Source organism: Nycticebus coucang, chromosome 8 (assembly GCF_027406575.1).
Source record: "Nycticebus coucang isolate mNycCou1 chromosome 8, mNycCou1.pri, whole genome shotgun sequence".
Classification (NCBI taxonomy): domain Eukaryota; kingdom Metazoa; phylum Chordata; class Mammalia; order Primates; family Lorisidae; genus Nycticebus; species Nycticebus coucang.
The window spans coordinates 107165079-107192161 of NC_069787.1; the positions used below are offsets into that span (position 1 = coordinate 107165079).

The following is a 27083-nucleotide window of genomic DNA, read 5'->3' on the forward strand; positions in this document are numbered from 1 at the left end:
AAAGGACAATTAAAAATTTCATTTGAAGATTTACCAAAGGAATTCTTTAAATCACAAACCTATGAAATTCCTATAAACTTGCATTTGTATTCTGACCGTTGAATATGCCCACAGTTGTTCAGGCACATCTGGAAACTAAGGTTTCCTTCTAAGTAATCCAAGCACTAAATAGTTTCTTCCATCTGAAGATAATTTATTTTTTTATTTTATGTTATTTTATTTGTTTATTTTTTATTGTTGGGGATTCATTAAGGGTACAAAAACCAGGTTACACTGATTATATTTGTTAAGTAAAGTCTGGACGCACTTTCTGTACTCCTTCTATTATTTGCAGATGCCTTAAAAAATCTAGCTTAATGCATCAAAATATAATCCTCCAACCTCTTAAGAGTAAAAAATAAAGGTGCTTTTTAGAATGGCCAAAGCTGTTTTTCTCAGTGTTATTTATGATCATTTCTAAGACAGGAAATAGGCACTAGCCATCTATCCATGCTGTAGACGTTTATTTTAAAGCATTTATCTTAAAAAGAAAATACTGAAGATTTATTTCAGATGCCTGTCATTCTCATAAAATTGAAAAATTCATATCTGCCAGTTCCATCACTCCTCAAAGTCAACTGAAGCTTTTAGTCCCCCCTTATCAACTGCTCTTGTGTTGTGTGTCAGTATTCCCGTCCCTTTCCCACTGGTCTTTTTTTTTTCCAGTTTAGCCTGGGAGGTGAACTATAAGCTTTGCAGAAGATGATTCCATCACAGTATTTGTGCTCTGGCTTGTTTACTCTCATCCTTCTCCCTTTAAATATTTTTTAAAACTACTTATACATAGTTTCTGCTAAAATATGTGTAAGAATCATGTACAATCTCAGCAGTTTTCATTTCAAATAAAATTATGATTGCATTTTGCAAATTTCAGAGATATAAAGTAGATTTTATGGTATATCTCCTGATTATGGTAACAACATTTATTGTAGAAACTGTAGAAAATATAGGAAGTAGACAAAAAGCATGAAGTGTACATTTTCATATCCTCAGAGAAAGCTGCTTTTTAATATTTTAGTGTATTTCCTTCCAGTCTTTTTTCTACTTCCTTTTTTTTTTTTTCAAAAATTGTGATCACATCTCATATTTAATATTGTAACTTATTCTCCCTATACACTAATAAAAATATAGTTTTTATTAATTTTCTTCTGTGGTTGATTAAATGATTGCATGATTTCCAATTTAATAAGTATTCTATGGTTTACCATTCTCTTATTAACTGACAATACGTCTATTCACAATTCTGTTTTATTAACATTACAGCACATGTCCACATTTCAGATTCTATTGTTTGGATGGAGTTCCAGAATTGGAAGGAATTGGTCAAGCATTTTAAAATTTCTGAAATATGCTAAATTGCTTTTTAGAAAAGTTGTGTGAGCTTCCAGTCCTCCTCACACCAAAGCAACCCCTCCTTCCCTGGCCCGCTATGATTTAGTGATAGTATGGTAGAATAGTTCCTTACTACCAATATCTGTAAAATTGTGTAAGTTTTTCAGGGCTGTTGTTTCGATGAAATTAAAAAAACAAATGTGCCTGACACATGTTGCAATGATTAGAGATACAGTAGAATTTTGATAAATCTGGGTTTCCTTTTCTAGACCCTCCTCCCTTCCAGTCTCATAGGGCAGAGAACTAGCTCACAGAAAGGCTAAGCAACTTGCCCAGCGTACCTGAGCAGGCCAGTATGGGGCTGGGCCAGGCACCAGGGCTTCTCACCACTTGCTCTGAGTTCCCTTCACCTGTGATGTTGCTTTTCGATCACTGTCTCACCCGACGAGCAAAGCACTGACACTCAGTCAAACCGTGCTCAGACTTCAGTCAAGTCCATTAGACTTGACTCAATTCTCAATCCAGTGTCTGAGTTCTGTTAATTTAACCTTCTTAGAGAATCAGGTACAGAAAAATCCTTGAGTCATAATGAAAATCCTGTCCACTGCATGGTAGAAAATGATAATGAAAGCAAGCTGGGCACACTGTGAACTTATTAATTTTTATCTGTGCCCCACTGAAGCCTGTTAGGCAACTGTAGAGACTATTAAATTCGAAGGGAATTAGATTGCCTTTCAGAGATGATAGAACTGCTCATCTGTCTACATTGGGCCAGTCTGGGGTTGTCTTTTATAAGGACGGGGCTGCAGACAATGATCAGGCATAATTGGCTGACTTCTTGGGCTGGGTGACTCTTTGAAGGATGCCCAGAAAATTGTCTGGGACATGATTTGGCCTAGTTTTGTTAGCTGGTTATAGTGCCCGTTGCAGCAAAGAATGCCTTTTCCTACATAGTTACTTCTGTTCGTACCTTCTGCTGTGTTCACCGTGCTAATTGGCCTCCTTGTCTTTAGATTTGCGCTGGGTTCTTGCTCATGCCTCAGGCTCCATAGGTGTCTCATGGCAGAGCCCTTCCCAGAGGGCCTGGTATAGCCTGGTGTCTTCTGGTGAGAAGGAAAGGCAGAGGTGTGAATGGTCACAGGCTTTGAGCCAGACACACAGTCTGACATTTAGGACCTGCCACTTGCTCACTGTACCATCTCAGATGAATCACTGAACTGCTCAGTGGGACAGTTTTATTTAAAATGAGGATAATTATAGTACCCACCCCTGATGTTAATATGTGGATTAAATAAGATATTAACGCAAAATACCTAGAGGCCCCTCTGGCAGCCAGTAGATGTCCAAGAAATCATAGTTCTGATAATCACAGCAATGGTGATAAAGAGAGTAATCAGAGTAATTGCAATTGTTATCATTATTACCAATAAACCACAGTGTTTGACTCATTTTAGGTTGCTTACAATAGTGCAATTATGATCCATGATGATGATGATAAGGAAAAGAAAAAAATAATTTTGGAGTTTGTTCTCAAGTTTGATGAGTCAGCTGCTTGTACCACCAAGCTATGTTGCCTACGTTGTTTGGTGACATATTTGTGTGAGAACAATCGGTTAATTAATGTAAGGGAAAATAACTTGAAAACTATGCAGAATTCTATGAATAAATGTCAGAAATGATTTTTTTTACATTCTACTTGTAATTTATCCCTATAGAGTGATCTATTAGTGGAAAGATACATGTGTAGTTTCAGACTATCACAAACCATGTGCCCTTTTACCCAGTATTACACACACACAGTTACATTTAAACCTCACCAGCCCTATGAAACAGGTAGGTTAGATATTATGGTTTTATTTGTATCATAGGGAAATTTTGTAAACTGTAGATGCTTATCTAGCCAGGATGGATCAGCCCCATCACTCGTTTCCAGACTTCAGACTCTGAGGCCTGCCATCTTTCTCCCTTGCCAGTTGTCCAGTGTGCCATACCTCACTGGCAGTAGAAGATTCACCTGGTATCCAGACATAGCAGGAAAGGATGCAAATCCCACGCTGAGGAAGACGTTCCCATTTAGGTTCTTGTTCTGAATGTGTCAAGAGAAAAGGTGCAGCTTAAGAGGTTCAGTATGTCTTGAATATCTCTCAGTCACTCTTTCGATAAAGAGGGAACAAGCACTTTCACAGAGCCTTCGATAGGTAGCAGCCTCAAGCTAGAATTTTAATAAAATATATACTTTTTTATTTTCTCTATACATACACATATTTATTTGGTTTCCACTTTCTGCCTTCACAAAATTAAAAAGGCTTAAAATGTAATAACAATGTTTAATATGACTAGAAACAAAAACGTCGTAAAGAACAAATGAAGATAAATACATTCAGAAAAGGAATCAGATGATTGCTGCAATGAAATATTGAGCAATAAAAATAATGCAAAAAAGGTAACATTCACATTGTCTATGTGTATCATAGAATGCTTTGACTCTGAGGTTCAGTATGGAGTCATCAGTTAACTTCTTCTTATTTTTTTTCCAAAGTCTCAAAAAATAGACAACTAATATTTATGAATGAAAATGAAAGGTAATTTCAAAGAACAAATCATGCCAAATCTTATAAACAATAGAAAGAGAATAGTTCAAAATCATTCTACTTCATCTGGATATACCTGATAATAAAGTTGGAAAAAATATATTATTATAAAAGGAAATTACAAACATATTTCACTTACAAATGAGGATGCAATATCCCAAACAACATATTAAGTTGAATTAAAAATTAATGTTCAAGTGATGTACTTTGGTCAAAATTAAATCCAATTTATGTGAGAATTAGTCACTATTTTCTTTTCTTTTTTTTCCTTTTCCTTTTGTTTTTTACTTAGATTAATTTGTATTTGATGCAAGTATTGCTAGATTTTCATTTCTATTGTTTTCTTTTTGAAGAAATTCACTGTGTGTTTTTTTAACTGGAATTTAAAGGAAAATGTAAGTAAATATGTATTTAGATGGCTTGTGGAAGCAGCAAAAACTACACAAGAAGTCTATGAATGAGCACCATGGGGGGCACCATAGAATAACTCCTTGCCCAGCGCTCTCCGGGCCCTGGGTGCAGGACTCAGCCATCTTCAGTCTGTCCTTCCCCACAGCTCTCTGAGCTCTCGTCCCGCTCCAGGGAAGCTATCCAGGTCAGCTCTCAGTAGATGTGCCTTTGCATTCCAAGCTGGGTTTTGGGAGGCTTTTCTTATTTAAGCCCAGGAGACAGGATTGTATTTCTGCAGGTTAGTTCATAGTGAGTAAAGAAACGCGGATATGTTCTTTGGTGACTGGGATTGTTGTCAAATGTTTTGCTCATGCGATCTGTGATTGCCCAATGTTAGAGAAGTTGGTGATGGGGTTCATTAGCTGGGGAAGTAAGAACTGGATTCATGTTCCCACCCCAGTTTGCCACCTGTAGGGGAGACTTGGTCCCCATGTACTCAGACTTCCCCCTCCCCATGTACTCAGGCCTCCATTCCTGTGGCAAATTATCCACAGTGACTCTGATCTAGGGGTCCCCAGTGGCAGGCAAGGTGCTATTTGAGGGCTCGGGGGAGCAATACAGATATCACTTCAAATAACAGTTGAGGGGTGAGGGGACAGCAGTCAGTAAACAAGTTGGGAGATGTGGTCAGAGTGAAGCTTGTGATCTCTTGGGAGGATAACAGGGAAAGGCCCATCTCTCATTCCCCAGGAGCAGCAAGGCTATTGCAATGATCATACCCAAAGAACAGATTCTGTTGGTTCTGGAGGCCTCTGTCAAGCAGATGGGGAGAAGGAAGCTCTAGTGCGTCCATCACACTGGAATTCAAGTACTAAGCAGGCTCTGTTCATTCTCTTTCTTCTGCCAGCTTGGTAGCTTCCAGCCTTGACAGTGACTGGTGTGGGGATTGGACAGGGGTGGGGGTGGGGGTCCTCTCTTGGCCACATTCACCAGGAGTAACACATTCTCTCCAGTTTCTCCCTTTCACATTTTATGTTCTTCCCTCCTTTCTGCTGATATCCAGCCAGCCCAGAAGGCAGATCTCAACACCACTGGGGTGGGCAGGGGCTGTTCATGTGATTCTTGGGGATCCATCATCTTTTCTTACTCACCAATGACTGTCTCTTGGTGTCTCTGAAGCTGTCTGTCTCTGTATCCCCTGATACTTGGCTTCCTTTTAGATTTGCTCCTATCAAAGGCCATGTGTGCATCATTGCTATGTGGAGCTCAGCCTTGGGGAGTGTAGGAGTCTCCAATTCGTCTGAAGGACGAATTCTACTGTTTTTTTCTTCCCTATAATGTCTTCTGCTCATCCTGGTGCACTGGTCTTCTCCATGGGGTCCAGTTGTAAAGGGCTCGTTGGCAGCAGCCAAAGCCCCTGGGGGGAGGGACATACAGAGCTCTTCTTGTGCTGAGTGGTGAGAGGTGGACTCTGAGGACAGAAAAGCTGAAGGGGATGGCTGGAGGAGGGACTCAGAGCCAGAGTGCAGGGGAATCAGGGCAGGTGTGGCCTTTCAGTCAGGCAGGAGAAGAGGGTGAAGGTCCCAGATAAGGAGCCAGACTGGGGCTGGGCTCTGTGGTCTGGTTGGCAATTGGAGGTGGGACGGGGTCAGCAGAGCCATCACACCTACTGGTGACCCTGGAGGGCTGCTGGGCCTTCTCTGTGAGGAGATCTGGCTAGGTGGTGCTCTAGGTCAAATTCACGTTTGAGGGAGAACCAAGCAGCAGATAGTTCTGTGCCTTTTTTAATCAACAGTGTTGAAAGGGACAGGGAGGCAAACTCTCCTAGTTTGCCTGAGACTGAAGGGTTTCCTGAGACATGCGAGATTCTGGTTAGCCAGCGTGAATTCACCACTCTAATAGGAGGAAGGGTCCCAGAACACCTGAGCAGGCATTAGGAGATAACTTGAGGGACAAAGTTGAATGTGGGAAATGTTTTCTGGGACTCCGAGTTTATGACAATTCTACACTAAGACAAGATGAAAAGTGAATGACAAAATCAATAATAATGGCCACACTGGTGCCAGCCCAGATGGTAACTGTGCAGATTAGAAACAGGTGCCCCTCCCTTCTTACAAATGGACTCTGTCTCACTCAGCACAGGACATGGTAAATAGACACATGTAGATTTGGTGCTCTGCTTGTCCCCTTGGTTGTACATCCTTGTACAGAAAACAACCTGTGCATAACAGCACTGAGAACTAGCTGGTATTTACTGAGTGCTTGTTACATACTGGGCACTATTTCACACAATGTCATTTAATATTTACAACAATCCTCTGAAATAGGCATTATCATTACCTCTATTTCATAAATGGAGAGACTGAGGTTAATCCACATTACACACGTATAAATTGCCACAGTAGTAATAGTAAAATTGTTACTTTAACCCAGATGTCTCAGTTCAGTATAAAAACTTCAGAACATTAAACAACATCCATTGCTTATTTCTCATAAATCCACCTGTTGAGTGGGCATTTCTGCCACTCTGAGCCAGCCTCAGCTGGTCTCTGCTGGACTGATTCATGTGTCTGGGCAGTTAGTGGGATCAGTGGTAGCCTGGCTAGTCTCATGCAGCCTAGTGTGGCTTTGGCTGCAGCTGAGATGACTCAGTTCTCCCCATATATTCTTCCAGCAGCCTAGCCTGAGCTTGTCCCTACAGTAACGAAGCCTGAAGTGCAGAAACATGCAAGCATTTTTGTAAGCAGCTGCTTATGACAAATTCATTACTGCCCTATTAGCTAAATCAAGCCCTGTAGCCTATCCCAGAGTCAGTGTAGAAGTAGGCTACCAACAGGCAGGGCAGGTCAGGCCATCAGCACAACCCATCTACTGCAGCCTTCCTGTAGGTCACATCTATCCCACCCCTTCCTCATGAAAAATATGCTCACGCCCATCCTAGGATACTCCAAAACTATATCCAATCATGACATCTGGCTTGAAAACCAAGATATTGTGATTCTCGTGAGAACTGGACGCAGGTCCTCTCCATCCAGAGACCTGTAAACTGAAAATATGAGTTGTTTTTCCCACAAATACCCCTCCCCCACAGGGGAGGAAAACCTAAGTAATCCACACATACCCACCCAGGGGAGGAAAACCTCAGTAAACAAATCCATTTGAAAAGGAGCCCAGGAGGCCCATGCCTGCTATTGTTTGCCTCACACCTGTTCTTATATATTGCTAGAAAAATGTTGCCAGCCTTCTTGCCAATCTCAGGATGATGCTGCTCCTGAAAATGACTCCCCAGCCATTGCTTTGTCCTGCTGAATTGGCTATTCCCCCAGGGCCATTCTTTGGTTCTGCTGCATCCCAGAACTGGTAGGCTCAGAGAGAGTCAGCAAAGCGCCCCTGTAGTCAGAATCCTGGACTCTATCCCCAAGGAAACTCTTGACTCCATTCATCCTTCCATTAGTGTCCAACTTGGCAAGAGCAATGGTTAAACCTGGGCATCCAACTCAGGGCTACTTATACAATAATTCAGGAAGAACAAAAAGTGAAGAAAATTGGAAAAACAATTCAGAAGACCCAACAAGCTCCAAGCTTGAGGTCATTCTGGAGTATCAGAGACTCCAAATCTATGATATGCATTATTGGCAAGTACAAAACAAACATGGCTGTGGTGTTTTCTCTCTCACTGCCAATGGTGGCCATGCTCTTAAACCTCGTGACCCAGTTCCCTTGCCCAACTATAATGAGGTGCAATTCAAGGTGGCCGTTTGATATGCTAGTTACCATCAGTGACTTGCTACCTGGATGGAAAACATCAAATAGGCCAAATGGCTTCCTATTTGAGTGCTAAGAGTCTATGGTGCACATGGGGTGTTGCAGGTGAAGTTTTCATAACATGTGCAGTCTGTCAGCAGAGTAAGGGGTAGGAAGCTGGTCCCAGAAAGAAGCAGATGTGCCCACAGAGGGGAGACTCTACATGGTCCTTGAAGAAAGCAGTAGCCTTAGTTTCTGAGTTGCCCTGCTGTGTCAGTGACCCTAGATTTCTATAAAGATATCCTTGTAGTTGCATTTTTATCTACTCTATCTTAAGATGAGTATGTCTCTATCCCTGGAAACCAGAGGGGCCTAATAAAAACCACCTGTTAATATGGCTTACCAGCATAATCCTCCACCACAAAAGTAAACCCACACAGAAAATTTTGATCAAATTCCAACTTCCACAATTGCAAAAGGATTAAAAATGTCTACCGGACTCTAGAAAGGCTTACCAATATTCTCAATTAATGTGAATGGTTTAAATTGTCCTCTAAAGAGGCACAGGTTGGCTGACTGGATACAAAAACTCAAGCCAGATATCTGCTGCATATAAGAATCGCATCTTACATTAAAAGACAAATATAGACTCAAGGTGAAGGGATGGTCATCTATACTCCAGGCAAATGGAAAGCAGAAAAAAAGCAGGCATTGCAATCCTATTCACAGACGCAATAGGCTTTAAAACAACCAAAATAAGGATGGATAAGGATGGACACTTCATATTTGTTAAAGGTAATACTCAATATGATGATATTTCAATTATTAATATTTATGCACCCAACCAGAATGCACCTCAATTTATAAGAGAAACTCTAACGGACATGACCAACTTGATTTCCTCCACTTCCATAGTACTTGGAGATTTTAACACGCCTTTAGCAGTGCTGGATAGATCCTCCAAAAAGAAGCTAAGCAAAGAAATTGTAGATTTAAATTTAACCACTCAACATCTGGACCTAACAGACATCTACAGAACATTTCATCCCAGCAAAACTGAATGCACATTCTTCTCATTAGCCCACGGAACATACTCCAAAATTGACAACATCTTAGGCCACAAATCTAACCTCATCAAATTTAAAAAAATAGAAATTATTCCTTGCATCTTCTCAGACCATCATGGAATAAAAGTTGAACTCAATAACAACAGGAACCTGCATAACCATACAAAAACATGGAAGCTAAACAACCTTATGCTGAAGGATAGATGGGTTATAGATGAGATTAAGAAGGAAATCACCAAATTTTTGGAACAAAACAACAATGAAGACACAAATTATCAGAACCTCTGGAATACTGTAAAGGCAGTCCTAAGAGGGAAATTTATAGCACTGCAACCCTTCCTCAAGAAAACAGAAAGAGAGGAAATTAATAACTTAATGGGACATCTCAAGCAACTGGAGAAGGAAGAACATTCCAACCCCAAACCCAGCAGAAGAAAAGAAATAACCAAAATCAGAGCAGAATGAAATGAAATTGAAGACAAAAGAATTATACAACAGATCAATAAATCCAAAAGTTGGTTTTTTGAAAAGATCAATAAAATAGATAAACCTTTGGCCAACCTAACCAGGAAAAAAAAGAGTAAAATCTTTAATTTCATCAATCAGAAATGGTAACAATGAAATAACAACAGACCCCTCAGAAATTCAAAAAAATCCTTGCAGAATACTACAGGACACTCTACTCTCAGAAATATGAAAATCTCAAAGAAATTGACCAATACCTGGAAGCACGCTACCTACCAAGACTTAGCGAGAGCAAAGTGGAAATGTTGAACAGGCCTATATCAAGTTCTGAAATAACCTCAACTATACAAAATCTCCCTAAAAAGAAAAGCCGAGGACCAGATGGCTTTGTGTCAGAATTCTACCAAACCTTTAAAGAAGAACTAGCACCTATATTACTAAACCTCTTCCAAAATATAGAAAAAGAAGGAATATTACCCAACATAGTCTATGAAGCAAACATCACCTTGTTCCCCAAACCAGGGAAAGACCAACAAGAAAAGAAAATTTAGACCAATATCACTAATGAATATTGATGCAAAAATAATCAATAAGATCCTACAAACAGAATCCAACAACACATCAAAAAAATTATACACCATGACCAAGTGGGATTTATCCCAGGGTCTCAAGGCTGGTTCAATATATGTAAATCTATATATGTAATTCAACACATAAACAAACTAAAAAATAAAGACCATATGATTCTCTCAATTGGCACAGAGAAAGCTTTTGATAATATCCAGCATCCCTTCATGATCAGAACACTTAAGAAAATTGGTATAGAAGGGACATTTCTTAAACTAATAGAGGCCATCTACAGCAAACCCACAGCCAATATCGTATTGAATGGAGTTAAATTGAAATCATTTCCACTTAGATCAGGAACCAGGCAAGGTTGCCCATTGTCTCCATTGCTCTTTAACATTGTAATGGAAGCTTTAGCCATTGCAATTAGGGAAGAAAAGGCGATCAAAGGTATCCAGATAGGGTCAGAAGAGATCAAACTTTCTCTCTTTGCAGATGACATGATTGTATATCTGGAAAACACTATGGATTCTACTACAAAACTTTTAGAAGTGATCAGAAATACAGCAATGTCTCAGGTTACAAAATCAACACCCATAAATCTGTAGCCTTTATCTATACCAACAATAACCAAGCCGAAAAAACAGTCAAGGACTCTATTCCTTTCACAGTAGTGCCAAAGAAGATGAAATATTTGGGAGCGTACCTAACAAAGGACGTGAAAGATCTCTACAAAGAGAACTATGAAACTTTAAGAAAAGAAATAGCTAAAGATGTTAATAAATGGAAAAACATACCATGCTCATGGCTGGGAAGAATCAACATTGTTAAAATGTCTATACTACCCAAAGCAATATATAATTTTAATGCAATTCCTATTAAAGCTCCATTGTCATATTTTAAAGATCTTGAAAAAATAATACTTCATTTTATATGGAATCAGAAAATACCTCGAATAGCCAAAACATTACTCAGCAATAAAAACAAAGCAGGAGGAAGCACGCTACCAGACCTGAGACTGTACTATAAATTGATAGTGATAAAAACAGCATGGTACTGGCACAAAAACAGAGAAGTAGATGTCTGGAACAGAATAGAGAACCAAAAGATAAATCTAGCTACTTACTGTTATTTGATCTTTGACAAGCCAATTAAAAACATTCAGTGGGAAAAAGATTCCCTATTTAACAAATGGTGCTGGGTGAACTGGCTGGCAACGTCTAGAAGATTGAAACTGGACCCACACCTTTCACCATTAACTAAGATAGACTCTCACTGGATTAAAGATTTAAACTTAAGACATGAAACTATAAAAATACTTGAAGAAAGCGCAAGGAAAACTCTTGAAGTAATCAGCCTGGGTGAATATTTTATGAGGAGGACCCCCCAGGCAATTGAAGCAGTATCAAAAATACATTGCTAGGACCTGATAAAACTAAAAAGCTTCTGCACAGCCAAGAACATAGTGAGTAAAGCAAGCAGACAGCCCTCAGAATGGGAGAAAATATTTGCAAGTTATACCTCTGATAAAGGTTTAATAACCAGAATCCACAGAGAACTCAAACGTATTAACAAGAAAAGAGCAAGTCATCCCATCTCAGGGTGGGCAAGGGACTTGAAGAGAAACTTCTCTAAAGAAGACAGACGCACAATCTACAGACACATGAAAAAAAAGCTCATCATCCTTAATCATCAGAGAAATGCAAATCTAAACTACTTTGAGTTATCACCTAACCCCAGTAAGAGTAGCCCACATAACAAAATCCCAAAACCAGAGTTGTCCTAGATGTGGAGAAAAGGGCACACTTCTGCACTGCTGGTGGGAATGCAGACTAATACGCTCCCTCTGGAAGGATATTTGGAGAATACTTAGAGACCTAAAAATAGACCTGCCATTCGATCCTATAATTCCTTTACTAGGTTTATACCAGAAGACCCAAAATCCCAATATAACAAAGACATCTGTACCAGAATGTTTATTGCAACCCAATTCATAATTGCTAAGTCATGGAAGAAGCCCAAGTGTCCGTCGACCCATGAATGGACTAGCAAATTGTGGTACATGTACACCATGGAATATTATGCAGCCTTAAAGAAAGATGGAGACCTTACTACCTCTTTCATGTTTACATGGATGGAGCTGGAACTTATTCTTGTTAGCAAAGTATCTCAGGAATGGAAGAAAAAGTATCCAATGTACTCAGCCCTACTATGAAACTAATTTATAGCTTTCACATGAAGACTATAACCCAACTATAGCACAAGAATATGGGGAAAGGGCCAAGGGAGGGGAAGGGAGGGGGGTGGTTAGGGTGAAGCGAGGGTAATGCGTGGGTCCACACCTACAGTGCATCTTAGAATCGGTACAGGTGAAACTTACTAAATGCAGAATACAAATGTCTACATTCAGTAACTAAGAAAATGCCATGAAGGCTATGTTGAACAGTTTGATGTGAGTATTTCAGATTGTAACTAAATGCAGAATACAAATGTCTACATTCAATAACTAAGAAAATGCCATGAAGGCTACGTTGAACAGTTTGATGTATTTCAGATTGTATATGAAACTAGCACATTGTACCCCTTGATTGCACTAATGTACACAGCTATGAGTTAACAATAAAAATAAATAAATAATTAAAATATGGCTTACTATGTTGGGGGGCCCACCACAAATATTAATTATGCACATGAACTTTTAAGGTCAATGGTTTTACTTTAATAGGAATTTTGGACCTGTGCATGATTGTCCTAAATGTCTTAGACTTATCTGAGATCACACCCAATGAATAGGAGTACAAGGAGGCATTTATAGTTCATTCTGCTTGGCAGAGGGTCCAGACTGAGATCACTGAATACTTTGGCAAGAGTTCAGAGCTAGACTTTATTATCGTGTAGCTGCCTGTAATCACAGATGAGGCATCAAAGGCCAGCTGTCCCCCATGAACCTTGACAGTCTATATAAACTAATTACTTCTTTATGAGCCATTCTTTCAGAGGTTTGCAGAGAGGGCCTATTAAGCCAAATTCAATATGATCTGCAAACTTTAGAAATTATTATTATTTATCTAAGGTATAGCTGAGTGTCATGGTTAATGATGTCACTTGCAATGGTAGGCTTGAGTGGCTATGGACTTTTTAAAAATACAATCCTCTTTGTATTTTTTTTTTTAAATGGAAAGGTGAATCTTAGTGTGGCAGGGGTTCTTTTGCAAAGAACAAGAACACAAATGGATTCAGACACTGTCACTCAAGACCACTGGGAAGGCAGACTCACAGACATGTGCAAGTGCTGTGTCAAGTGCTGATACTAACACCAAAGTTTGAAGAACAAGAAAAAAAAAATTGGAGGAGCAAGGGCTTGCCCTACCATTGAGGTATATTCTGTCTCAGCCTCTGCCACTGGCAACCAATATCTGCCTCTGGATTCCTGTTACTCTAACATTGCCCTCATCAGCTACCATAAGGCTGGGTCACATGCCCTCCTTGGGTCAGCCCATGTGGAAGGCACAGAGCCATGCTGACCTCTCTTAATCACCTCTTTCCCCAGTCCAGGAGAAAAAGTCTTTTCTCACACTCCACTCTTGCTCAGGAGTTCCCACAGAGAAGTTGTTTGGACTCCTAGTCATACTGTTCCTGTTTTACCATAGTCTTTCCTCTCTAGAAATGGAGGAGTCCACCAGGTTTCAGGTGGGAGTGATATATGCAAATACAGGTCTGAGTTCTCCTGCTCACATCTCACTGCTGCTACTGGCCTCCACCATCTCAGTTCTTTCTTATGTGTAGTGCTTTATTTTCTCTCAAGAGCTCAGATGTTCCTGTCTGCTGTGTGGTTTCCACTGTGCCTTACCACTCATTCCTCCTCTAATGCCCATATCCAGTCCATGCGACATGACTATAAACATCTAAGGGAAGTTGATTTGCAAAAAGAATACTGAGCCAAAAGCAACCCAGTGTGTTCATCCAGGTAGCAGGATTGGTGGCAGGTGCCTGCCCCAGACCCCAGTCGGGACTTGGTTCTTCACTGACATCCTGTGAAATGGACTCTTCTCTCCTAAGTGGCATCCCCCTCCTGGCCCCCACCCTGTGGCCCCAGCTACTCAGTGCTCTCCTCAGCCCCAGCACTTGACACAGTGGGCTACACATGTCTGTGACTCTGTCTTCCCAGTGGTCTTGAGTGGCAGCGTCTGAATCCATTTGTGTTCTTGATACCGAGCCAGCCCTAAGTAGGCACTCTATTAAACTGTTTAATGAATGAATGACAAATTGCGATATTAGATGTTTAAGCTGACCTATTACCTGCTCTTACAGCTTTTGATATGTTTGGTCCTGGACTAAAACCTGGATGCTGTTTCATGTTCAATGCAATCTATTTCACCATCTGCTCCTCATATAAGAGCAGGTCCATTCATCTTATGTCACCAGCACACCATCTAGCTTAGAGGTTCTCAGTAAATATTTGATGATTTGAATCAAAAGGACTGAGTAGCTTGCACCCTATTTCTAAGCAGCATGTGGGTAGGAAAAGAGCGGCAGTGGAGCTCAGGGATGTCTCATCTCCACGGCTAATGTTCTACCCTACAGGGGCTATAGCTGACTGTGGGTGGCTCTCTGGTGTACTTGGCAGCAAAGCCACCCCAGATTCTGTGTTTCCCAGATCTCTAATCACAGGCCAGAAATAGCCAATGGAGAACAAGGCATGGCTAAGGTAAATCTGGACTAGAGGGGATGTGGTGAACCAAAAAGGAGGAACAGCTACTACTTAGCACTGGCTGAAGATTTTGAAAAAGTTTTCATTAAAAAATCAAACTATTTATTTGGAGGTAATTATAGATTTCCATGCAGTGGTAAGAAATAATATAGAGACCTTGTGTACTCATTACCCAGGTTCCCCTAGTGATAACATCATGCAAAGCATCATAACCGGATTATTGACATTAGCACAGACAAGATACAGAACATTTCCATCAGTTTAGGGCTATTGTGAATAAAGCTGCTATAGGCATTTATGCGCAAAATTTTGTGTGAACACAAGTCTTCACTTCTCTGGGATACATGTCACATGTTCAATTATTGGGTCATATAACAGGTGCATTTTTAGATTTTTAGGAAACTACTAAACTGTTTTTGAGAGTGGCTGCATGATTTTACTTTCTCATCAACAGTATATAACTGATACATTTTCTCTGCATCTTCACCAGTATTTAATATAGTTGCTATTTCAGATAGGTATGTAGTGATACCTCATTGTGGTTTTAATTTGCATCTCTCTAATGGCTAGTAATGTTAATGACTTTTCATGTGCTTATATTCCATGTGTAATTCTCTGTCATGAAATGTGTCTTCATGCCTTTTATCCATTTAATAATGGTGCATTTTTTGTTATTTTTTTAATATTTGTGCTGTTGTCTTTTGATAATTCTTTATGTATACTGAATACTAGTCCTTTGTCAATTATGTGCTTTGTAGATATTTTCTCCCAGGCTGTGACTTATTTTTTCATCCTCTAGCAGGGTCGTTCTCACAGCAAAAGTTTTTGATTTGGATGAAATCTAATTCTGTGGATTGTTCAGTTGGTGTCAAGTCTAAGAACTCTTTGCCTAGCTCTAGATTCTGAAGATTCTCTTGTGTGTTTTCTTTTTTACTTAAAACTTTATAGTTTTACATTTAAATACATGACCCATTTTGAGTTAATTTTTTTTTTTGAAAAAAATATAGAACGCTTCACGAATTTGCATGTCATCCTTTGTCAGGGGCCATGCTAATCTTCTCTGTATCGTTCCAATTTTAGTTTACATGCTGCTGAAGCAAGCACTTGAGTTAATTTTTGTATGAGCAAAATGCTTAGGTTGAGACTTTTATTGTTGTATTTTTTCTTGTGGATGTCCAGTTGCTCCCACATCCATTTATTGAAAAGTTTGTCTTTCCTCTGCTGAATTGCACCTTTGCCGAAAATTGTTTAAACATTATCTTAATCCATTCAAGCTGTCATAACAAAATTCCATAGTCTGGGTGCTTATAAGCAACATTAATGTATTTCTCCCAGTTCTGGAGGCTGGGAGGTTCTAGGTCAGGGTACCAGCATCATCAAATTCTGGTAAGGGCCCTCCTTCTAGCTAAGTCCTCACAAATTGATAGGGAAAAGGCAGCTGTCTGAGATCTCTTATATAGGGGCACTAATCCCATTCATAAGGGCTCTGCCTTTATAGCCTAATCACCTTGCAAAGACCTCACCTCCTAATACCATCACATTGGAGATTAGTTTTCAGCATATAAATTTAATGGGGTGTGGGGGGCACAAACATTAAGAATGTAGCAGGCATAGGTGTATAGGTCTATTTCTCTTTTCAGTTCTATTAATCTTTGTGTCTATGGCTGCACCAAAATTATAGTCTTAATATTGTATCTATGAAAGTCTTAAAATTGGGTAGACTCCCAATTTATTTCTCTTTTTCAAAATTGTTTTAATTATTTTACTTCCTTTGCCTTTCCACACAAATTTTAGAATGGTTTTTCTATAGCTCCAAAACATCTTGCAGGGATTTCAATAGGAAATGCTTTTAAAACATGCTTGTAAAACATGTATATCAATTTTAGAATTGACATCTTTTCCTTGCTGAGTCTTGTGATCCATGAGCATGCTATCTCTCTCCATTTATTTACATTTTCTTTGATTTCTTTTATCAGTGTTGTGTAGTTTTAAATATATATTCCTACACAGGTTTTCTTAGATTTATAGCTATTTCATTTTTGAGTGACTATAAATGGTATTGTATTTTTGATTTTTCTGTTTGTGTGTTCATTGCTAGTATATAGAAGTATACCTGTTTTTTTACGTTTATGTTTTTATGTTTTGAATTGTGCAACCCTACTGAACTCATTAGTTCTAGGAGTTTTTGTTTGCTTGCTTTTGGTAGATTCTTTGGAATTTTCTACATAGACAATCAAGTCATCCACAATTAGTAGTAGTTTTATTTCTTCCTTTCTGATGTATTGGATTTTATTTCGCGTTATTGCCTTACTGCACTGACTGGAGAACTTGCAGCATGGTAACTGAACAAAGGGGATGAGAAAAGATACTCTTGCCTTGTTCCCACTCTCAGGGCAAAACATTCAGGCTTTTGCTAGTAAGTGTAATGTTACGCATAGAGTTTTTGTAGATCTTTTATTTTTAATCAAATTGAGGCAATTCTCCATTCCTGAATTTCTGTGAGTTTTTATTATAAATGGGGTGATGATTGCATCAAATACTTTTTTCTTGCATACATTGATATGAATATGTAATTTTTCTTCTTTGGTTTGCTAACATGGTTATACTATTGATTGGCTGGTTCAAATATTGAACCAACCTCAGATCCCTGGAATAAACCTATTTAGTCATAGCATATAGTTCTTTTAATCGGTTGCTGAATTCTATTTGCTAATATTTTATTCAGAATTTGTGCCTCTATATTTATGAGGGATTTTGGTCTATAGTTTTCTTTGTGTTTTCATTGTCTGTTTTATATCAGGGTAATATTACTTCATAAAGTAAGTTAGGAGGGTCTGTCTCCTATTTGGGGGGAAGAGATTATATAGAAATGATATTAATTCCTTTTTAAATATTTGGTAGAATTCCCTTGTGAAATTTTCCCTAACAGTGCTATTGGAGAAATTTTCAAATTACAAATTGAATTTTCTTAATAGTTATAAGGCTTACTTCAAATTACCTGCTTATTTTTTTTATTATTAAATCATAGCTGTGTACATTGATATATTCATGGGGCATCATTCACTAGCTTCACAGACCGTTTACCAAGTTTCACATATACCCTTGTAAGATGCACCGCTGGTGTAATCCCACCAATCCCCTTCCCTCTACCCATCTCTGCCCTCCCTCCCCTCCCTTTCGCCCTTCCCCCATTCTTAGGTTGTAACTGGGTTATAGCTTTCATGTGAAAACCCTAAATTAGTTTCATAGTAGGGCTGAGTACATTGGGTACTTTTTCTTCCGTTAGCTGAAAATGTTAACAAATGGAAAAACATACCATGCTCATGGCTAGGAAGAATCAACATTATCAAAATGTCCATATCTTGAAAAAACATTACTTCGTTTTATATGGAATCAGAAAAAACCTCGAATAGCCAAGACATTACTCAGAAATAAAAACAAAACAGGAGGAATCACACTACCAGACCTCAGACTTTACTACAAATCGATAGTGATCAAAACAGCATGGTATTGGCACAAAAACAGAGAAGTAGATATCTGGAATAGAATAGAGAACCAAGAGATGAATCCAGCTACTTACCGCTATTTGATTTTTGACAAGCCAATTAAAAACATTCAGTGGGGAAAAGATTCCCTATTTAACAAATGGTGCTGGGTGAACTGGCTGGCAACCTGCAGAAGACTGAAATTGGACCCACACCTTTCACCATTAACTAAGATAGACTCTCATTGGATTAAAGATTTAAACTTAAGACATGAAACTATAAAAATACTAGAGGAGAATGCAGGGAAAACCCTTGAAGAAATTGGTCTGGGTGAGTATTTCATGAGGAGAACCCCCCGGGCAATTGAAGCAGCTTCAAAAATACACTACTGGGACTTGATCAAACTAAAAAGCTTCTGCACAGCTAAGAACACAGTAAGCAGAGCAAGCAGACAGCCCTCAGAATGGGAGAAGATATTTGCAGGGTATAACTCTGACAAAGGCTTAATAACCAGAATCCACAGAGAACTCAAACGCATCAGCAAGAAAAAAACAAGGGATCCCATCGCAGGCTGGGCAAGGGATTTGAAGAGAAACTTCTCTGAAGAAGACAGGCGCACGGCCTTCAGACATATGAAAAAATGCTCATCATCTTTAATCATCAGAGAAATGCAAATCAAAACTACTTTGAGATATCATCTAACTCCAATGAGACTAGCCTATATCACAAAATCTCAAGACCAGAGATGTTGGCGTGGATGTGGAGAAAAGGGAACACTTCTGCACTGCTGGTGGGAATGCAAATTAATACATTCCTTTTGGAAAGATATATGGAGAACACTCAGAGATCTAAAAATAGATCTGCCATTCAATCCTGTAATTCCTCTGCTGGGCATATACCCAGAAGACCAAAAATCACAACATAACAAAGATATTTGTACCAGAATGTTTATTGCAGCCCAATTCATAATTGCTAAGTCATTCTTGAGATACTTTACTAAGAAGAATATGTTCCAGCTCCATCCATGTAAACATGAAAGAGGTAAAGTCTCCATCTTTCTTTAAGGCTGCATAATATTCCATGGTATACATATACCACAATTTATTAATCCATTCGTATTACCTGCTTATGTTAAATGAGTTGTAGTAGGTTGTGTTTTTTAAAGAATTTGGTCCATTTTTGTCTAAGTTGACAAATTTATGTGTATAAAGTTGTTTGTAGTATCCTTTTGAAATCTGTAGGATCTGTGATGTATCTATTGGTTCATTCTTGATACTGATAATTTGTGTTTTCTCTCATCTTCTGGGTGAGATCTGTGTGAGGTTTGTCAATTTTGTAAATATTTTCAAATAAAAGGTTTCTTATTTTATTGGTTTTCTTTATTGCTTCTTTTTTTGTGTTTATTTCATTGATTTTGTTGTTATCTGTATTTTTCCTTTATTCCATTTGTTCATCTTGTTCTTTGCCTAGGCTTTTGAGGTGGGAGCTTACATTATTGACTTTGGATGTTTCCTTCGATAGTGTATTCATTTAATGCTGTAAATTTCCCTTTTAGCATGGTTTAGCTATGTCCCATAAATTTTGTTTTGTTGTATTTTTATTTAATTCAGTGTATTAGCATATTTCCATTGAGATTTCTTCTTTGACTCGTGAGTAATTTAGAAGTGTATTGCAAAAATTTTATACATTTAGAATTTTTATTTGAGATGAAGGAAATGGAAATTTATTACTTTGCTGGGAAAGGAGGAAAATAACAGACTGTTTTTGATTTCTTGTTTTGTTCCATCGTGGTCAAAGGGAATACTTTGCATGATTTCAATTCGAGGCTTGTGTTACAATCCATTTTATAGGCTTTCTCAGTATATGTTTTGTAGACACTTGAAGGTATATTCTACTCTTGTTGGGTTCTATAAATGTCAATTAAATCCTGTTGTTTGATGGTGTTATCAAAAATTTGTATATCCTATCTGATTTTCTGAGTAGTTTTACAAATTGTTAAGAGAAGGATAATAAAGTCTTCAACTATAATTGTGGATTTATTTATTTCTTTTTTTAGTTCTATTAATTTTTGTTTCACATATTTTATAGCTCTATTGTTTAGTGCATCTACATTTAGAATTGCTGTATCTTCTTCATGATTTGGCTATTTAATCATTATATAGTGTTACTCTATGCCTTAGTAATTTTATTTTCTCCAAAGTTTGCTTTGTCTGATATTATTATAATATAGTCACTCTTCTTTCCTTTGATTAGTTTTTGCCTGCTACAATTCTTTATTTTGTATTTATTTGAGTAGAGTTGCTATTGTCTACTGAATTGGAGTATATACTGTTTGATGTTCACTCAGCTTCTTTAATCTATAAATCTGTTTCTTTTGCCAAATGTAGGGAGTTTTCAGCCATTAATAATTTGAGTAGTTTCTTTCAGTCCTGCTCTCTCTTTTCTCTTCTTCAGAACTCCAATGACTATGGGATTCTCTTATTTTAGTCCCATAGGTCCCTGAGGCTCTGTTTTATTTGTTTGTTTGTTTAAGGCTATTTTCCCTCTGTTACCCAGATTAGGTATTTCTACCTTTCTCTCTTTCAGTGCATTGATTCTTTTTTTCTATATGCTGATGAACCCATCCATTGTGCTTTTTATTTGGGTTATTAAATTTGACAGGATTGAAACTTCTGTTTGCTTCTTTATATCTTCCATTTGTCTGCCATAACGTTTTAATTATTTGCTTGGGATTTCAACTTTTTCTTTTGATTCATGCATATTCATAATTGGCCAGATAAACATTTTTATCATGGCTGCTTTAAAATATTTGTCAGTGTCAGTCTGTTTGACTACTATAATAGAATACCATATACTCAGTGGTTTATAAACAACAGAAATGTATTTCTTATAGTGCTGGAGACTGAGAAGTCCAAGATCAAGATTCTGGCAGATTTAGTGTTTGCCAAGGGCCCACTCCCTGGTTCACAGAAGACCACCTCCTTGCCATGTCTTCATATGATGGAAAGGGTAAGCAGCTATTTAGAATGCCTTTTATAAAGGCACTGATACCATTCATGTAGGTTCTTCCCTCATGACCAAATAACCTCCCAAAGGCCCCATTGCAAAACATCGCATTGGAAATTAATTTTCAATGCATGAATGAGGGGCATAATCATTCAGTCTAAAACAGTCAAATAATTATGATATCTGTTATTTCAGTGGTAGAATCTATTTTTTTTATTAAGTTGAGGTTTTCCTGCTTCTTGGTATAATGAATAATTTTTCTATTAAAATATGGACAATTTTGTATTTGCTGTGAGTCTCTGGATCTTATTTAAACCTTCTGTTTTAATTGGATTTTTTTCTGATGTTGCTTCAGCAAGGCAAACAGGGGCACCACCTCCTTACTGCCACCTGGAGATAGAATTCCAGGTTTTCTACTTGGCCTTCATTGACACCTAAGGGGGTTATCATCTCATTACTGCTGGGAGGGATGGAAGTGCCAGCTTCCCATGTAGTCTCCAGTGACATTGTGGTGGAGGTGGCCTCATTAGAGTTGAGCAATAGCTGAAGTTCTAACTTTCTCCTTAGCCTTTTCCGATGCCACCCCAGTAGAACTCCTTATTATTGCTCAGTGAAGGTGGACATTAGGGCTCTTCATGTAGTCTGCAGGAGGATACTCATTACTGGCCACTGGAAATGAAAGTTCATTGGAGAACTTTCTTACTTGAACTTCTCTAATATTACTTCAGCCAGACATTGGGGTACCACGTTACAAACACATGAGGGCCGAAGCTTTGGCTTCCTATGCAGCCTTTGCTGGCATGGGTAAGGGTAAGGCCACAATTCTTTATTTTGTGTTTATTTGAGTAGAGTATATTGTCTGAAAGTTTTCTGCCTTGTCATGCTGCTCCTTTCCTGGTTCTTTTGTTGGAGAGGGCAACTTTTTATTGGAGCCTTTTTGATTTTTCTCTGTACCAGTTGGCATTTCTGAGTTGCTGTCTTCTTCAGCTCCAAGTTTGGAATATACGAGGAAAACAAATAAAAAGGAACTTATAGCTGTGTCAATCCTCAGGTCTCAAGGTCCCTAGCTTGTCTACTTTTTCTCTGAATCTTTCAGAGTCTTCTTATATTTGTTTTATATATCTGGGGATTTTAGTTGTACCTAGTGGGAGGAATAGTTAAGAGATTATTATTTATTTTAATCTAAAATAGAAAGGGAAGCCTAGAGCTGCCAGCTCTTGTTATTTTACAAAAGAAGCCAGAGGGCAGCGCCTGTGGCTCAAGGAGTAGGGCGCCGGTCCCATATGCCGGAGGTGGCGGGTTCAAACACAACCCTGGCCAAAAAAAAAGAAACAAAAGAAGCCAGAATTTCAGAGTTTTGTGTTGAATTTCCAATTTTGTTTTTTAAAAATATAGTTTATCTATAAAGCCCTATGTAGAAAGGTAGTTTACAGATTAAACAACATTCCTGGCTTAATTTGTCTCTGGCCCATCAGCTCGTAAACTCCGGTTGAAACTACACAGGTAGTAAGGGATAAAGAACTATGAGTTTGATACACTTGGAAGTTTGCTCACTCCAAAGATGGGTGTTTTCTCTATCCTGCCTTTAATCATTTATAAGAAATTATTATCTATTACACGTGAACTACAGTAGTGAATGAGATAGACAAGTGAGAAGTACTTAATAAGCAATGAAACACAGCCTTCTACAGTGGGCATTATGATGGAAAAGAGGGTTCAGAAATAGATGTGGATATGGGCAGCTCCCTAGGTGGGCTTTCTCATGGCTAGTCCTAAATGGACTTCATCAAGAATCCAAAGGCATCTTTCTCGTTATCTAAGAGGAATGTGTAGGTGTCACCATGCTGGCTTCAGTGACAGTGAGAAGAGCAAGAACATCAAGACATCTTGTCAGGTGGCATCTGTGGCTTAGTGAGTAGGGCGCTGGCCCCATATACCGAGGGTGGCAGGTTCAAACCCAGCCCCAGCCAAATTGCAATAAAAAAATAGCCGGGCATTGTGGCAGGTGCCTGTAGTCCCAGCTACTCAGGAGGCTGAGGCAAGAGAATCACCTAAGCCCAGGAGCTGGAGGTTGCTGTGAGCTGTGTGACACTGCGGCACTCTACTGAGAGTGACAAAGTGAAACTCTGTCTCTAAAAAAAAAAAAGACATCTTGTCATGGAAAATGTACATTGCCAGAAATGTCAGAGCGTCCCCCAATCTCATGGAGGAGGAAGGTGGGGGAAAAAATTCACAGCCACACTAACCAAGGTCAAGAAAATAGGAAGGCTGAGATACAGATGTAGGACTTGGCTATAAATAATTATTACCTGGATAGGTCCTAAAAGTGGGAATGAAGCCAGGGGAGTCATCTCAGTATGTGCTTATCTGGTCAAATCAGAGTTGCTGGCAAGAGCTATAATTGAGGGAGCAACACTCACCATATCCAGGAGAGAGAGATGGTGGGGATGGAACGAAGATGTCTCCAGCACACATTTCTTTGACCCTTGTTGGTCAGTAGGGTGGGTATGAGATAATCAGTTCAAGTCCCCAGGAATTTCAACCAGCACAAACACCCAAAATGAGTATGGAGACAGAGAGAAGCAGCCCAACCAGGCAAGGCTGTCCCACTCTCACCTACCGTACGATATCGGTGTCTTCACACACAGGTTTTACAGGAAAGCCGAAGTTTGAAAACCCCAGTAGTGAAGATTCTGTTTATGTTCATATAACAGTGTGATCAAAACAGCAACATGGTCATTGTGTTATAGAAAAAAATTACTTCTTTCCTTCTCTGGACTTATACCCAGGCCCTTTCTGTCTTAAAATCTTAAAATTTTCAGAGGTCTTTGGCAATTCCACATTTTTTGAGTTTCAGCAATGAAAACAGTTAGTTGACTCAGGAAAAGGATGATAAATACTAATTGAATTTTACTTTGCAGAATCCTGCAGCTGGAGATAAGGAAGCTTAAAGACATGACAAAAACAAACAAATAGCACACAGTTTGTTTTCCAGCATGGGCAAATACAACCCTGCCTGGCTTGTAAGCCCTCTTTCTTTCCTTCAAATGTGAGAAGGCCACAGTTTCAGCTCACTGCTGCCGAGGTAGCTGTCTCCACTATGAAAGGATTGTTCAGTGGCATTTACAGCCATTGCAGAGCTGAGAAAACACTCGTTAAATATAAACAGTCTGGACCCTGCTATTGGGTCATCTTATAAAAATAACATAAATAATAGCCACCACCAGTCTATTGTGTACCTGGCTCTAAATTGTGGGACTTATATACATTATTTTATTTATATTCACTAAACACATGACCTTGTAAAGATCAAGAAACAAGCTCAGAAAGGTTAGGTGATTTGCTGAAATTGGCCAACTGGGTAAATATTACAGCCAGAATTCACATAGATTGGCATCATTCATTGTTCCCATCACTGATTCTTAATTGAGGTTGATTTTGCCCTGCAGAAGACATTCAACAATATCCAGGGACCTTATTTTGGTTGTCTCAGTGGGACAACCAAAGTGGGTAAGATTGCTTATGGCCTCTAGTGGCAGAGACCAAGGATGCAGCTAAACATCTTATGATATGCAGAATACCTCCCATACCAAAGAGTTATCTGCCCCCAAATATTAGTACTGTTGAGGCTAAGAAACCACAGTCTATGAGGGGGCCTCAGTTTTAGTTTATATTCTGAATCTGGCTCAGAACATATCCTTGAACAAATTATTTTCTGTCTTCGAGGCTTGGTTTCTTCATGTGGAAAACAAGAGACTAACCTGTTGGCTACATGATCTCTAAGGCATTTCTTGATTTTCAGTCCCTTGTGGGGATCCTGGGAAACTTTAAAGTTTTTGCTTGTGGCTCTTGAAAGGGTCTTGAAAGTCCCTATGAAATGTACTGATGCTTTAAGCAAAAGTAATAGAAAGTTTTATCATAAAATGTGGATTTTTTTGTATTCTGTGATAGCAAAAAATGTCTTTGTATAATATTATAGATGAGACTTAGTTGATGATCCTATTAAATTTTGACTTCTTATCATAATTAGGTTACCCATTCTGAACCAGCCAAGGACCATCTATGGCTATCAGTGCCTTTGGGAGAAGGCAAATCAGTAAAAGTAGATTAAAATATTTGCATTACCTATAATGTTTGTATCATGGACCTACAGACTCTGGCAATCATAGTAACAGACCACAAAATCCTGACCCTGGCTTAGTTCTCCTGACACCTGCCTAGCTGGATAGTGGCAGTCAGAGGAAAAAATTACTCGAAGGCCAAAAATTACTACTTTGTCAACATACTAGCATATATACACATACACACACACACACCCCTAACACACTTAGATTAACCCACACATTAATAACACCCATTGATTACTGCACAGTCTCTGTGCATCAGGAGACTGGGTCCAGGAGGCTGGGCTCTCTGTGCAGTCTCGTCTGGCTAAAATCAAGCCATCATCATTCTCATCTGGAACCGGTCGTCTTCCAGGCTCGCTGGTTGTTGGCAGCATTGCAGTTCTCTGTGGTTGTAGTGATGAGGTCTGTCAGCCTGGGGACCTTCTCAGCTCCTAAAAGCTTTTAGAAAGATAAAAGCAGGTAGTACTTATATGCCAAGCACTTTATATAGAGTATTTTATTTAATCCTCTAAACCAAGGGTCAGCAAACTTTTTCTTAACAGAGCCAATAGTAATATTATTTTAGGCTTTGCAGATCAAGAGGCAACATTGAGCCTATTATGTAGAGAATATAACCATTTAAAAATGTGATCATTTAAAATATAAAATCCATTCTTAGCCTGCAGGATGCTAAAAAAAAAAAAAAAAAAAAAGGCTAGCTGAATTGAATTTAGCCTGTAGGTTATAGTTTGCTGATTCCTATTCTGAACAATCCCATTATGCTGAACTTGATAATATCCCCACTTGAGAGATGAATGAATGAGGCAGGGGGCCTTTAGGTTACTTGCCTGATGCTCTCAGCACTCAAGTCTGATTCTGATTCCCAGGTAGGATTCAAGGCATGATCAGAATCCCCACATGGGGACATTATCCTCCTTCCCATCCAGATGCTAACTCCCTCTCTTTCAAGTCCCCACAGGGGGCAACAGGGCCAAAAAAAAAAAAGTAGAAAAAATCAATCAGTGGGCCACGTGCAGCTTGCATGATCCTGGGCCAGTCATCCCGTCCTCCAGTGTTTCCCAGACTCCTGAGCAGGTAGAGTGTACGGCAGTTGTTTTCTGCCCCTGGGCAGATAGGATGCAAGCTGTTGGGGCTGAGGGTGGTTAAGAACTGCTGTGGAGAAAAATGTGGTGGGTGCCCAGTCTTTCTTCATTAGAATAGCTCTCTGTCTACTCATTGAATCCTTGCCTGAACATCAGAATCACCTGAGCTTTCTGAAGAATCATATACTTAGGATTTACTCCTAAAAAATTCAATTTAGTAGCTTTGGAGTGGACACTGGACTCAGAATTAGCTTGAAACTGATGCAGAGCCAGATTTGGAATCCACTAAAGAGAATGAAATTTCCCCATAAAGTCCTCTCTGGTGATAAGAATCATCTGAGATGCTTATCAAATGTGGAGCCATCCAGGCCCCTGGCCAGGTGATAGTTGATTAGTAGGATATAAGCACTCCAATTTGTACAAATAATCAACACATTGAATCCCATAATGGCATAAATGTATTTATGATCTATGTAC

The 27083-nt window shown here is 38.9% G+C and overlaps 1 protein-coding gene and 1 non-coding gene across 2 annotated transcripts in view; one reads left to right on the forward strand and one right to left on the reverse strand.

The window, feature by feature from the left end:
* CLSTN2 (calsyntenin 2) overlaps nt 1-27083 on the forward strand; it is a 658979-nt gene that overhangs the window by 254605 nt on the left and 377291 nt on the right. The window lies entirely within an intron of this gene.
* On the reverse strand, nt 15904-16010 carry LOC128592875 (U6 spliceosomal RNA). Its single transcript, XR_008382087.1, has one exon. It is a non-coding gene; the product is annotated as a U6 spliceosomal RNA (small nuclear RNA).